The 14,499-nt window shown below is 45.4% G+C and overlaps 1 protein-coding gene across 3 annotated transcripts in view; it reads left to right on the top strand.

The window, feature by feature from the left end:
* Positions 1-14,499, top strand: part of LOC138741499 (excitatory amino acid transporter 2-like) — a 251,683-nt gene that overhangs the window by 39,190 nt on the left and 197,994 nt on the right. The gene's annotated exons all lie outside the window — the stretch shown is intronic.

The raw sequence follows: 14,499 nt of genomic DNA, 5'->3' as shown, positions 1-14,499 counted from the left end.
GGGAAGCCAAAATCTCCCTCTGATACACTGTCCTGGGACAAGGAAGGACAAGATCTCCTTTGTCCAATCTCTTATACTGCCCTGGTACAGAGAAGGACAGGTTTTCCTCTTGCCCTTCTGCTAGGCCATCCTGGGGGTACAGGATCCTCTGTCATCTGAGATGTTTTAAAAATAAAGCAGATTGGAGTCACCTCTAAACCTTCAATAGGTCACATTGACAAAGCTACATGGCATCAGGTTCACTCTCTCTCCTCTCAGGTGGAACATCCAGTTTTACAAGAGATTAGCATGTCCACACCTTCAGTACACCCTCACCTTCTAGCCCTCTGGAGGGAACAAACCTTCCAGGATCACTTCCATCTCACGCAGCATCATCTGAATGTTACCATCTCTCATGGACAACCTCCGAATGTTGTCAGATATTGTCCCCCCCCACCCCAAAGATATTTCAGCAGTCCCCTTTTCTACAAAGGTGCATGCACCCCTGTGGTTAAAAAATGGCAGGATTCTGGCACATTTAATCTTACAGTAGATGATAAAGGCCACTCTAATTCCCCACAAAACCATATTGTAGACGATGACACTGGCCCAGAATATTAGAGTCTCAGTATGGTGTTAAAATATCACATAAATCAGGGATCCTCCAGTCAAAGGGCAAACTGTCTGATGGTTACAGGACACGTAGGAACTATCAGCCCTGCTGTTACAAGAACATGTGGTCCAGTCAGAACTTTAATCCCTGCTGTTAGAACAGAGAACATAGAACACTACATCCCAGGAACGACAATGTCCATGGTGAACCTTGTACCAATAAAACCATTCAGATCAAGACCCTACTTCAGGATACTCAATGTCGAGGGTCCAACTCCCCCCATGGATGCTGCCTGACCCACTGAGTTCCTCCAGGAGTTTTTGCTCCAGATTCTGTGCTTTCCTGTGTCTCTGACTTCATCTCACAGGATGGTGACTTATCACGAGAATTGGCTGGCTCGGATTCAAACTTTAAAGCTGGTTATCTGAAGTTGTTGAATCCAATGTTAAACCAAGGCCTGGTTAAGCATTGGAAGGTGAGAGACTGCTCTTTTTTTTTCTTACCCCAGTCTCTTTTAGAATTGTTACAGTGGAAGGACTGAACTACAAATCCTTGGTTCACTTTCCTCCTTTCCACTCCTCTTCTTGGCATGGTTCAAACCACAAACAGGACCTTTTTTTTCCTTTTATTTCACAGACTCGTTAACCTCCCTTCCAACTGTGTGGGTTGTGAAAGATCCGTCTCAAAGCAATCCATTTTCTCTTCATTTACCTCAATGAACATGAATGCTGTTTTGACTACTGTTGGTTATGTCGTAATTGTACATTGCTATGATGTTGCTTCTCATTAGTAATGTTATGCACCCATTGTTTTCCCTCCTCCTATCCAGTTTCCCTCTCTGTAATTTCCATTCTGTTCACATGGATGTTTCAGTTGGTCTTGCAAAGTTTGGTTCACCACAAGTATTATTGCCTTCAGATCTGCCCATTTTGCATAATTTCCTGCAAAAGTGAATTCAATTGCATTTTAATTAATTGTTCCGTTTACTCTCAGCAGTTGTGAATGTCTCCGTATATGGGGAATATTCGATGTACCTGTACCTGTGAGTGTTTGATATTCCAGTACCAGTGGAGAGTCTGATATCCCAGTTCCAGTGCACTGTTTGCTAACTCTGTATTGGTAGAGTGTTTGATATTCCTTTAGCAGTAGATTGTCCAATATCTCTGAATCAGTGGAGTGTTTGATATCTCTGTAGCGGCGGAGTGTCCGACGCCGCTGAAGCGGCGGAGTGTCCGACGCCGCTGAAGCGGCGGAGTGTCCGTCGCCGCTGAAGCGGCGGAGTGTCCGACGCCGCTGAAGCGGCGGAGTGTCCGTCGCCGCTGAAGCGGCGGAGTGTCCGACGCCGCTGAAGCGGCGGAGTGTCCGACGCCGCTGAAGCGGCGGAGTGTCCGACGCCGCTGAAGCGGCGGAGTGTCCGACGCCGCTGAAGCGGCGGAGTGTCCGACGCCGCTGAAGCGGCGGAGTGTCCGACGCCGCTGAAGCGGCGGAGTGTCCGACGCCGCTGAAGCGGCGGAGTGTCTTTTGTTCCTTTGCCAGGAGAATATTTGATGATATCGTCCATTATCCTACTCCAGTCTACCATATTCAATCTTCCATCTATCCCTTTGCCAATAGTACATGCTTATGTATTTATCAGCTTCTCACTCGAAATTCCTCTTTAACTCCCACTTTCCAAGATTCATCATGGTGATGTCGCATGACTGTTCCTCAGATGAGGGATCTGTCCTGTCATGAACAGTTTAAAAAAGCTAGTTCTGTGCACTTAGCGTTGAGAAAAGCTCACATTTGACTGAGAAAGAGCTAACACTTTTATGAGATTACAAAGATAGGGTTCATGAACGCTTCAGAGGGGTCTGGGTTTACGCAGAAAACCAGGGTTATGTACGGGCCTGCAGTGGTGGAGATGGGAGGTGGGACCAGCCGTCAGTACAGCACACTTTTAGAAATTTCCAGTTCACTACAGACTAGTAATCTGTGTCATTGCAATGGAGTATTACAGTGGGAGTGGTAATCTGTGTCACGATATTGATATGTTACAGTGGGAGTGGTAATGAGTGTTAATCTGTGTCAGTATATCGGAGAGGTACAGTGTGACTAGTAATCTGTGTCTCTATAATGGAGTGTTACAGTGGGAGTGGTAATCTGTGTCGCTATATTGGATTGTTACAACAGGAGTGGCAATGTGTGTGACTATTTCTGAGTGTTACAGCAGATGTGGAATTTGTGTGAATATATGGAGTGTTAAAGTGGAATAGGCAAAGTGTGTGACTATAACCAAGTGTTACAGTCGGAGTTTTAATCTGTGTCATCATATTGGAGTGTTACAGTGTGAGGGGTAATCTGTGTCACTATATCAGAGTGTTACCGTGGGAGGGGTAATCTGTGTCACTATATCAGTGTGTTACAGTGGGAGGGGTAATCTGTGTCACTATATCAGAGTGTTACAGTGGGAGAGGTAATCTGTGTCACTATATCAGAGTGTTACAGTGGGAGGGGTAATCTGTGTCACTATATCAGTGTGTTACAGTGGGAGGGGTAATCTGTGTCACTATATCAGTGTGTTACAGTGGGAGGGGTAATCTGTGTCACTATATCAGTGTGTTACAGTGGGAGGGGTAATCTGTGTCACTATATCAGTGTGTTACAGTGGGAGGGGTAATCTGTGTCACTATATCAGTGTGTTACAGTGGGAGGGGTAATCTGTGTCACTATATCAGTGTGTTACAGTGGGAGGGGTAATCTTTGTCACTATATCAGTGTGTTACAGTGGGAGGGGTAATCTGTGTCACTATAACAGAGTGTTACTGTGGGAGGGGTAATCTGTGTCACTATATCAGTGTGTTACAGTGGGAGGGGTAATCTGTGTCACTATATCAGTGTGTTACAGTGGGAGGGGTAATCTGTGTCACTATATCAGTGTGTTACAGTGGGAGGGGTAATCTGTGTCACTATATCAGTGTGTTACAGTGGGAGGGGTAATCTGTGTCACTATATCAGTGTGTTACCGTGGGAGGGGTAATCTGTGTCACTATATCAGTGTGTTACAGTGGGAGGGGTAATCTGTCACTATATCAGTGTGTTACAGTGGGAGGGGTAATCTGTGTCACTATATCAGTGTGTTACAGTGGGAGGGGTAATCTGTGTCACTATATCAGTGTGTTACAGTGGGAGGGGTAATCTGTCACTATATCAGTGTGTTACAGTGGGAGGGGTAATATGTGTCACTATATCAGGTTGTTACAGTGGGAGGGGTAATCTGTGTCAATATATCAGGTTGTTACAGTGGGAGGGGTAATCTGTGTCACTATATCAGAGTGTTACAGTGGGAGGGGTAATCTGTGTCACTATATCAGAGTGTTACAGTGGGAGGGGTAATCTGTGTCACTATATCAGAGTGTTTCCGTGGGAGGGGTAATCTGTGTCACTATATCAGAGTGTTACAGTGGGAGGGGTAATCTGTGTCACTATATCAGAGTGTTTCCGTGGGAGGGGTAATCTGTGTCACTATATCAGAGTGTTTCCGTGGGAGGGGTAATCTGTGTCACTATATCAGAGTGTTTCCGTGGGAGGGGTAATCTGTGTCACTATATCAGAGTGTTACAGTGGGAGGGGTAATCTGTGTCACTATATCAGAGTGTTACAGTGGGAGGGGTAATCTGTGTCACTATATCAGAGTGTTACAGTGGGAGGGGTAATCTGTGTCACTATATCAGAGTGTTACAGTGGGAGGGGTAATCTGTGTCACTATATCAGAGTGTTACAGTGGGAGGGGTAATCTGTGTCACTATATCAGAGTGTTACAGTGGGAGGGGTAATCTGTGTCACTATATCAGAGTGTTACAGTGGGAGGGGTAATCTGTGTCACTATATCAGAGTGTTACAGTGGGAGGGGTAATCTGTGTCACTATATCAGAGTGTTACAGTGGGAGGGGTAATCTGTGTCACTATATCAGAGTGTTACAGTGGGAGGGGTAATCTGTGTCACTATATCAGAGTGTTTCCGTGGGAGGGGTAATCTGTGTCACTATATCAGAGTGTTTCCGTGGGAGGGGTAATCTGTGTCACTATATCAGAGTGTTTCCGTGGGAGGGGTAATCTGTGTCACTATATCAGAGTGTTACAGTGGGAGGGGTAATCTGTGTCACTATATCAGAGTGTTACAGTGGGAGGGGTAATCTGTGTCACTATATCAGAGTGTTACAGTGGGAGGGGTAATCTGTGTCACTATATCAGAGTGTTACAGTGGGAGGGGTAATCTGTGTCACTATATCAGAGTGTTACAGTGGGAGGGGTAATCTGTGTCACTATATCAGAGTGTTTCCGTGGGAGGGGTAATCTGTGTCACTATATCAGAGTGTTACAGTGGGAGGGGTAATCTGTGTCACTATATCAGAGTGTTACAGTGGGAGGGGTAATCTGTGTCACTATATCAGAGTGTTACAGTGGGAGGGGTAATCTGTGTCACTATATCAGAGTGTTTCCGTGGGAGGGGTAATCTGTGTCACTATATCAGAGTGTTTCCGTGGGAGGGGTAATCTGTGTCACTATATCAGAGTGTTACAGTGGGAGGGGTAATCTGTGTCACTATATCAGAGTGTTACAGTGGGAGGGGTAATCTGTGTCACTATATCAGAGTGTTTCCGTGGGAGGGGTAATCTGTGTCACTATATCAGAGTGTTTCCGTGGGAGGGGTAATCTGTGTCACTATATCAGAGTGTTACAGTGGGAGGGGTAATCTGTGTCACTATATCAGAGTGTTACAGTGGGAGGGGTAATCTGTGTCACTATATCAGAGTGTTACAGTGGGAGGGGTAATCTGTGTCACTATATCAGAGTGTTACAGTGGGAGGGGTAATCTGTGTCACTATATCAGAGTGTTACAGTGGGAGGGGTAATCTGTGTCACTATATCAGAGTGTTTCCGTGGGAGGGGTAATCTGTGTCACTATATCAGAGTGTTTCCGTGGGAGGGGTAATCTGTGTCACTATATCAGAGTGTTACAGTGGGAGGGGTAATCTGTGTCACTATATCAGAGTGTTACAGTGGGAGGGGTAATCTGTGTCACTATATCAGAGTGTTACAGTGGGAGGGGTAATCTGTGTCACTATATCAGAGTGTTACAGTGGGAGGGGTAATCTGTGTCACTATATCAGAGTGTTACAGTGGGAGGGGTAATCTGTGTCACTATATCAGAGTGTTTCCGTGGGAGGGGTAATCTGTGTCACTATATCAGAGTGTTTCCGTGGGAGGGGTAATCTGTGTCACTATATCAGAGTGTTTCCGTGGGAGGGGTAATCTGTGTCACTATATCAGAGTGTTACAGTGGGAGGGGTAATCTGTGTCACTATATCAGAGTGTTTCCGTGGGAGGGGTAATCTGTGTCACTATATCAGAGTGTTACAGTGGGAGGGGTAATCTGTGTCACTATATCAGAGTGTTACAGTGGGAGGGGTAATCTGTGTCACTATATCAGTGTGTTACAGTGGGAGGGGTAATCTGTGTCACTATATCAGAGTGTTTCCGTGGGAGGGGTAATCTGTGTCACTATATCAGTGTGTTACAGTGGGAGGGGTAATCTGTGTCACTATATCAGTGTGTTACAGTGGGAGGGGTAATCTGTGTCACTATATCAGAGTGTTTCCGTGGGAGGGGTAATCTGTGTCACTATATCAGAGTGTTTCCGTGGGAGGGGTAATCTGTGTCACTATATCAGAGTGTTACAGTGGGAGGGGTAATCTGTGTCACTATATCAGAGTGTTTCCGTGGGAGGGGTAATCTGTGTCATTATATCAGAGTGTTACAGTGGGAGGGGTAATCTGTGTCACTATATCAGAGTGTTACAGTGGGAGGGGTAATCTGTGTCACTATATCAGTGTGTTACAGTGGGAGGGGTAATCTGTGTCACTATATCAGTGTGTTACCGTGGGAGGGGTAATCTGTGTCACTATATCAGTGTGTTACAGTGGGAGGGGTAATCTGTGTCACTATATCAGTGTGTTACAGTGGGAGGGGTAATCTGTGTCACTATATCAGTGTGTTACAGTGGGAGGGGTAATCTGTGTCACTATATCAGTGTGTTACAGTGGGAGAGGTAATCTGTGTCACTATAACAGAGTGTTACTGTGGGAGGGGTAATCTGTGTCACTATATCAGTGTGTTACAGTGGGAGGGGTAATCTGTGTCACTATATCAGTGTGTTACAGTGGGAGGGGTAATCTGTGTCACTATATCAGTGTGTTACAGTGGGAGGGGTAATCTGTGTCACTATATCAGTATGTTACAGTGGGAGGGGTAATCTGTGTCACTATATCAGTGTGTTACAGTGGGAGGGGTAATCTGTGTCACTATATCAGCGTGTTACAGTGGGAGGGGTAATCTGTGTCACTATATCAGAGTGTTACAGTGGGAGGGGTAATCTGTGTCACTATAACAGAGTGTTACTGTGGGAGGGGTAATCTGTGTCACTATATCAGTGTGTTACAGTGGGAGGGGTAATCTGTGTCACTATATCAGTGTGTTACAGTGGGAGGGGTAATCTGTGTCACTATATCAGTGTGTTACAGTGGGAGGGGTAATCTGTGTCACTATATCAGAGTGTTACAGTGGGAGAGGTAATCTGTGTCACTATAACAGAGTGTTACTGTGGGAGGGGTAATCTGTGTCACTATATCAGTGTGTTACAGTGGGAGGGGTAATCTGTGTCACTATATCAGTGTGTTACAGTGGGAGGGGTAATCTGTGTCACTATATCAGTGTGTTACAGTGGGAGGGGTAATCTGTGTCACTATATCAGTGTGTTACAGTGGGAGGGGTAATCTGTGTCACTATATCAGTGTGTTACAGTGGGAGGGGTAATCTGTCACTATATCAGTGTGTTACAGTGGGAGGGGTAATATGTGTCACTATATCAGGTTGTTACAGTGGGAGGGGTAATCTGTGTCACTATATCAGGTTGTTACAGTGGGAGGGGTAATCTGTGTCACTATATCAGTGTGTTACAGTGGGAGGGGTAATCTGTGTCACTATATCAGTGTGTTACAGTGGGAGGGGTAATCTGTCACTATATCAGTGTGTTACAGTGGGAGGGGTAATCTGTGTCACTATATCAGTGTGTTACAGTGGGAGGGGTAATCTGTCACTATATCAGTGTGTTACAGTGGGAGGGGTAATCTGTGTCACTATATCAGTGTGTTACAGTGGGAGGGGTAATCTGTGTCACTATATCAGTGTGTTACAGTGGGAGGGGTAATCTGTGTCACTATATCAGTGTGTTACAGTGGGAGGGGTAATCTGTCACTATATCAGTGTGTTACAGTGGGAGGGGTAATATGTGTCACTATATCAGGTTGTTACAGTGGGATGGGTAATCTGTGTCACTATATCAGGTTGTTACAGTGGGAGGGGTAATCTGTGTCACTATATCAGAGTGTTACAGTGGGAGGGGTAATCTGTGTCACTATATCAGTGCGTTACAGTGGGAGGGGTAATCTGTGTCACTATATCAGAGTGTTACAGTGGGAGGGGTAATCTGTGTCACTATATCAGAGTGTTACAGTGGGAGGGGTAATCTGTGTCACTATATCAGAGAGTTGCAGTGGGAGGGGTAATCTGTGTCACTATATCAGTGTGTTACAGTGGGAGGGGTAATCTGTGTCACTATATCAGTGCGTTACAGTGGGAGGGGTAATCTGTGTCACTATATCAGAGTGTTACAGTGGGAGGGGTAATCTGTGTCACTATATCAGTGTGTTACAGTGGGAGGGGTAATCTGTGTCACTATATCAGTGCGTTACAGTGGGAGGGGTAATCTGTGTCACTATATCAGAGTGTTACAGTGGGAGGGGTAATCTGTGTCACTATATCAGAGTGTTACAGTGGGAGGGGTAATCTGTGTCACTATATCAGTGCGTTACAGTGGGAGGGGTAATCTGTGTCACTATATCAGAGTGTTACAGTGGGAGGGGTAATCTGTGTCACTATATCAGTGTGTTACAGTGGGAGGGGTAATCTGTGTCACTATATCAGTGTGTTACAGTGGGAGGGGTAATCTGTGTCACTATATCAGTGTGTTACAGTGGGTGGGGTAATCTGTGTCACTATATCAGTGTGTTACAGTGGGAGGGGTAATCTGTGTCACTATATCAGTGTGTTACAGTGGGAGGGGTAATCTGTGTCACTATATCAGTGTGTTACAGTGGGAGGGGTAATCTGTGTCACTATATCAGTGTGTTACAGTGGGAGGGGTAATCTGTGTCACTATATCAGTGTGTTACAGTGGGAGGGGTAATCTGTGTCACTATATCAGAGTGTTACAGTGGGAGGGGTAATCTGTGTCACTATATCAGTGTGTTACAGTGGGAGGGGTAATCTGTGTCACTATATCAGAGTGTTACAGTGGGAGGGGTAATCTGTGTCACTATATCAGTGTGTTACAGTGGGAGGGGTAATCTGTGTCACTATATCTGGGATTACAGTGGGAGGGGTAATCTCTGTCACTATATCAGAGTGTTACCGTGGGAGGGGTAATCTGTGTCACTATATCTGGGATTACAGTGGGAGGGGTAATCTGTGTCACTATATCAGAGTGTTACAGTGGGAGGGGTAATCTGTGTCACTATATCAGAGTGTTACAGTGGGAGGGGTAATCTGTGTCACTATATCAGAGTGTTACAGTGGGAGGGGTAATCTGTGTCACTATATCAGTGTGTTACAGTGGGAGGGGTAATCTGTGTCACTATATCAGAGTGTTACAGTGGGAGGGGTAATCTGTGTCACTATATCAGTGTGTTACAGTGGGAGGGGTAATCTGTGTCACTATATCAGAGTGTTACAGTGGGAGGGATAATCTGTGTCACTATATCAGTGTGTTACAGTGGGAGGGGTAATCTGTGTCACTATATCAGTGTGTTACAGTGGGAGGGGTAATCTGTGTCACTATATCAGAGTGTTACTGTGGGAGGGGTAATCTGTGTCTCTATATCAGAGTGTTACAGTGGGAGGGGTAATCTGTGTCACTATATCAGAGTGTTACAGTGGGAGGGGTAATCTGTGTCACTATATCAGAGTGTTACAGTGGGAGGGGTAATCTGTGTCACGATATCAGAGTGTTACAGTGGGAGGGGTAATCTGTGTCACTATATCAGAGTGTTACCGTGGGAGGGGTAATCTGTGTCACTATATCAGAGTGTTACCGTGGGAGGGGTAATCTGTGTCACTATATCAGAGTGTTACCGTGGGAGGGGTAATCTGTGTCACTATATCAGAGTGTTACAGTGGGAGGGGTAATCTGTGTCACTATATCAGAGTGTTACAGTGGGAGGGGTAATCTGTGTCACGATATCAGAGTGTTACAGTGGGAGGGGTAATCTGTGTCACTATATCAGAGTGTTACAGTGGGAGGGGTAATCTGTGTCACTATATCAGAGTGTTACAGTGGGAGGGGTAATCTGTGTCACTATATCAGAGTGTTACAGTGGGAGGGGTAATCTGTGTCACTATATCAGAGTGTTACTGTGGGAGGGGTAATCTGTGTCTCTATATCAGAGTGTTACAGTGGGAGGGGTAATCTGTGTCACGATATCAGAGTGTTACAGTGGGAGGGGTAATCTGTGTCACTATATCAGAGTGTTACAGTGGGAGGGGTAATCTGTGTCACGATATCAGAGTGTTACAGTGGGAGGGGTAATCTGTGTCACTATATCAGAGTGTTACCGTGGGAGGGGTAATCTGTGTCACTATATCAGTGTGTTACCGTGGGAGGGGTAATCTGTGTCACGATATCAGAGTGTTACAGTGGGAGGGGTAATCTGTGTCACTATATCAGAGTGTTACAGTGGGAGGGGTAATCTGTGTCACGATATCAGAGTGTTACAGTGGGAGGGGTAATCTGTGTCACGATATCAGAGTGTTACAGTGGGAGGGGTAATCTGTGTCACTATATCAGAGTGTTACCGTGGGAGGGGTAATCTGTGTCACTATATCAGTGTGTTACCGTGGGAAGGGTAATCTGTGTCACGATATCAGAGTGTTACAGTGGGAGGGGTAATCTGTGTCACTATATCAGAGTGTTACAGTGGGAGGGGTAATCTGTGTCACTATATCAGAGTGTTACAGTGGGAGGGGTAATCTGTGTCACTATATCAGAGTGTTACAGTGGGAGGGGTAATCTGTGTCACTATATCAGAGTGTTACCGTGGGAGGGGTAATCTGTGTCACTATATCAGAGTGTTACCGTGGGAGGGGTAATCTGTGTCACTATATCAGAGTGTTACAGTGGGAGGGGTAATCTGTGTCACTATATCAGAGTGTTACAGTGGGAGGGGTAATCTGTGTCACTATATCAGAGTGTTACAGTGGGAGGGGTAATCTGTGTCACTATATCAGAGTGTTACCGTGGGAGGGGTAATCTGTGTCACTATATCAGAGTGTTACCGTGGGAGGGGTAATCTGTGTCACTATATCAGAGTGTTGCAGTGGGAGGGGTAATCTGTGTCACTATATCAGTGTGTTACAGTGGGAGGGTTAATCTGTGTCACTATATCAGTGTGTTACAGTGGGAGGGGTAATCTGTGTCACTATATCAGAGTGTTACAGTGGGAGGGGTAATTTGTGTCACTATATCAGAGTGTTACAGTGGGAGGGGTAATCTGTGTCACTATATCAGTGTGTTACAGTGGGAGGGTTAATCTGTGTCACTATATCAGTGTGTTACAGTGGGAGGGGTAATCTGTGTCATTATATCAGAGTGTTACAGTGGGAGGGGTAATCTGTGTCACTATATCAGTGTGTTACAGTGGGAGGGTTAATCTGTGTCACTATATCAGTGTGTTACAGTGGGAGGGGTAATCTGTGTCACTATATCAGTGTGTTACAGTGGGAGGGGTAATCTGTGTCATTATATCAGAGTGTTACAGTGGAAGGGGTAATCTGTGTCATTATATCAGTGTGTTACAGTGGGAGGGGTAATCTGTGTCACTATATCAGAGTGTTACAGTGGGAGGGGTAATCTGTGTCACTATATCAGAGTGTTACAGTGGGAGGGGTAATCTGTGTCACTATATCAGTGTGTTACAGTGGGAGGGGTAATCTGTGTCACTATATCAGAGTGTTACAGTGGGAGGGGTAATCTGTGTCACTATATCAGAGTGTTACAGTGGGAGGGGTAATCTGTGTCATTATATCAGAGTGTTACAGTGGGAGGGGTAATCTGTGTCACTATATCAGAGTGTTACAGTGGGAGGGGTAATCTGTGTCACGATATCAGAGTGTTACAGTGGGAGGGGTAATCTGTGTCATGATATCAGAGTGTTACAGTGGGAGGGGTAATCTGTGTCACTATATCAGAGTTGCAGTGGGAGGGGTAATCTGTGTCACTATATCAGAGTGTTACAGTGGGAGGGGTAATCTGTGTCACTATATCAGAGTGTTACAGTGGGAGGGGTAATCTGTGTCACTATATCAGAGTGTTACAGTGGGAGGGGTAATCTGTGTCACTATATCAGTGTGTTACAGTGGGAGGGGTAATCTGTGTCTCTATATCAGAGAGTTGCAGTGGGAGGGGTAATCTGTGTCACTATATCAGTGTGTTACAGTGGGAGGGGTAATCTGTGTCACTATATCAGTGTGTTACAGTGGGAGGGGTAATCTGTGTCACTGTATCAGTGTGTTACAGTGGGAGGGGTAATCTGTGTCACTATATCAGTGTGTTACAGTGGGAGGGGTAATCTGTGTCACTATATCAGAGAGTTGCAGTGGGAGGGGTAATCTGTGTCACTATATCAGTGTGTTACAGTGGGAGGGGTAATCTGTGTCACTATATCAGTGTGTTACAGTGGGAGGGGTAATCTGTGTCACTATATCAGAGTGTTACAGTGGGAGGGGTAATCTGTGTCACTATATCAGAGTGTTACAGTGGGAGGGGTAATCTGTGTCACGATATCAGAGTGTTACCGTGGGAGGGGTAATCTGTGTCACTATATCAGAGAGTTGCAGTGGGAGGGGTAATCTGTGTCACGATATCAGAGTGTTACCGTGGGAGGGGTAATCTGTGTCACGATATCAGAGTGTTACCGTGGGAGCGGTAATCTGTGTCACTATATCAGTGTGTTACCGTGGGAGGGGTAATCTGTGTCACTATATCAGTGTGTTACAGTGGGAGGGGTAATCTGTGTCACTATATCAGAGTGTTACAGTGGGAGGGGTAATCTGTGTCACTATATCAGAGTGTTACAGTGGGAGGGGTAATCTGTGTCACTATATCAGAGAGTTGCAGTGGGAGGGGTAATCTGTGTCACTATATCAGAGTGTTACAGTGGGAGGGGTAATCTGTGTCACTATATCAGAGAGTTGCAGTGGGAGGGGTAATCTGTGTCACTATATCAGAGAGTTGCAGTGGGAGGGGTAATCTGTGTCACTATATCAGAGTGTTACAGTGGGAGGGGTAATCTGTGTCACTATATCAGAGTGTTACAGTGGGAGGGGTAATCTGTGTCACTATATCAGTGTGTTACAGTGGGAGGGGTAATCTGTGTCACTATATCAGAGTGTTACAGTGGGAGGGGTAATCTGTGTCACTATATCAGAGTGTTACAGTGGGAGGGGTAATCTGTGTCACTATATCAGAGTGTTACAGTGGGAGGGGTAATCTGTGTCACTATATCAGAGTGTTACAGTGGGAGGGGTAATCTGTGTCACTATATCAGAGTGTTACAGTGGGAGGGGTAATCTGTGTCACTATATCAGAGTGTTACAGTGGGAGGGGTAATCTGTGTCACTATATCAGAGTGTTACAGTGGGAGGGGTAATCTGTGTCACTATATCAGAGTGTTACAGTGGGAGGGGTAATCTGTGTCACTATATCAGAGTGTTACAGTGGGAGGGGTAATCTGTGTCACTATATCAGTGTGTTACAGTGGGAGGGGTAATCTGTGTCACTATATCAAAGTGTTACAGTGGGAGGGGTAATCTGTGTCACTATATCAAAGTGTTACAGTGGGAGGGGTAATATGTGTCACTATATCAGAGTGTTACAGTGGGAGGGGTAATCTGTGTCACTATATCAGAGTGTTACAGTGGGAGGGGTAATCTGTGTCACTATATCAGAGTGTTACAGTGGGAGGGGTAATCTGTGTCACTATATCAAAGTGTTACAGTGGGAGGGGTAATATGTGTCACTATATCAGAGTGTTACAGTGGGAGGGGTAATCTGTGTCACTATATCAGTGTGTTACAGTGGGAGGGGTAATCTGTGTCACTATATCAGAGTGTTACAGTGGGAGGGGTAATCTGTGTCACTATATCAGAGTGTTACAGTGGGAGGGGTAATCTGTGTCACTATATCAGTGTGTTACAGTGGGAGGGGTAATCTGTTTCACTATATCAGAGTGTTTCCGTGGGAGGGGTAATCTGTGTCACTATATCAGAGTGTTACAGTGGGAGGAGTAATCTGTGTCACTATATCAGTGTGTTACAGTGGGAGGGGTAATCTGTGTCACTATATCAGTGTGTTACAGTGGGAGGGGTAATCTGTGTCACTATATCAGAGTGTTACAGTGGGAGGGGTAATCTGTGTCACTATATCAGTGTGTTACAGTGGGAGGGGTAATCTGTGTCACTATATCAGTGTGTTACAGTGGGAGGGGTAATCTGTGTCACTATATCAGTGTGTTACAGTGGGAGGGGTAATCTGTGTCACTATATCAGTGTGTTACAGTGGGAGGGGTAATCTGTGTCACTATATCAGTGTGTTACAGTGGGAGGGGTAATCTGTGTCACTATATCAGTGTGTTACAGTGGGAGGGGTAATCTGTGTCACTATATCAGAGTGTTACAGTGGGAGGAGTAATCTGTGTCACTATATCAGAGTGTTACAGTGGGAGGGGTAATCTGTGTCACTATATCAGTGTGTT

Source organism: Narcine bancroftii, chromosome 1, assembly GCF_036971445.1.
Source record: "Narcine bancroftii isolate sNarBan1 chromosome 1, sNarBan1.hap1, whole genome shotgun sequence".
NCBI lineage: Eukaryota > Metazoa > Chordata > Chondrichthyes > Torpediniformes > Narcinidae > Narcine > Narcine bancroftii.
The sequence above is the reverse complement of the archived record's forward strand: the minus strand, read 5'-3'. Positions and strand labels throughout refer to the sequence as shown.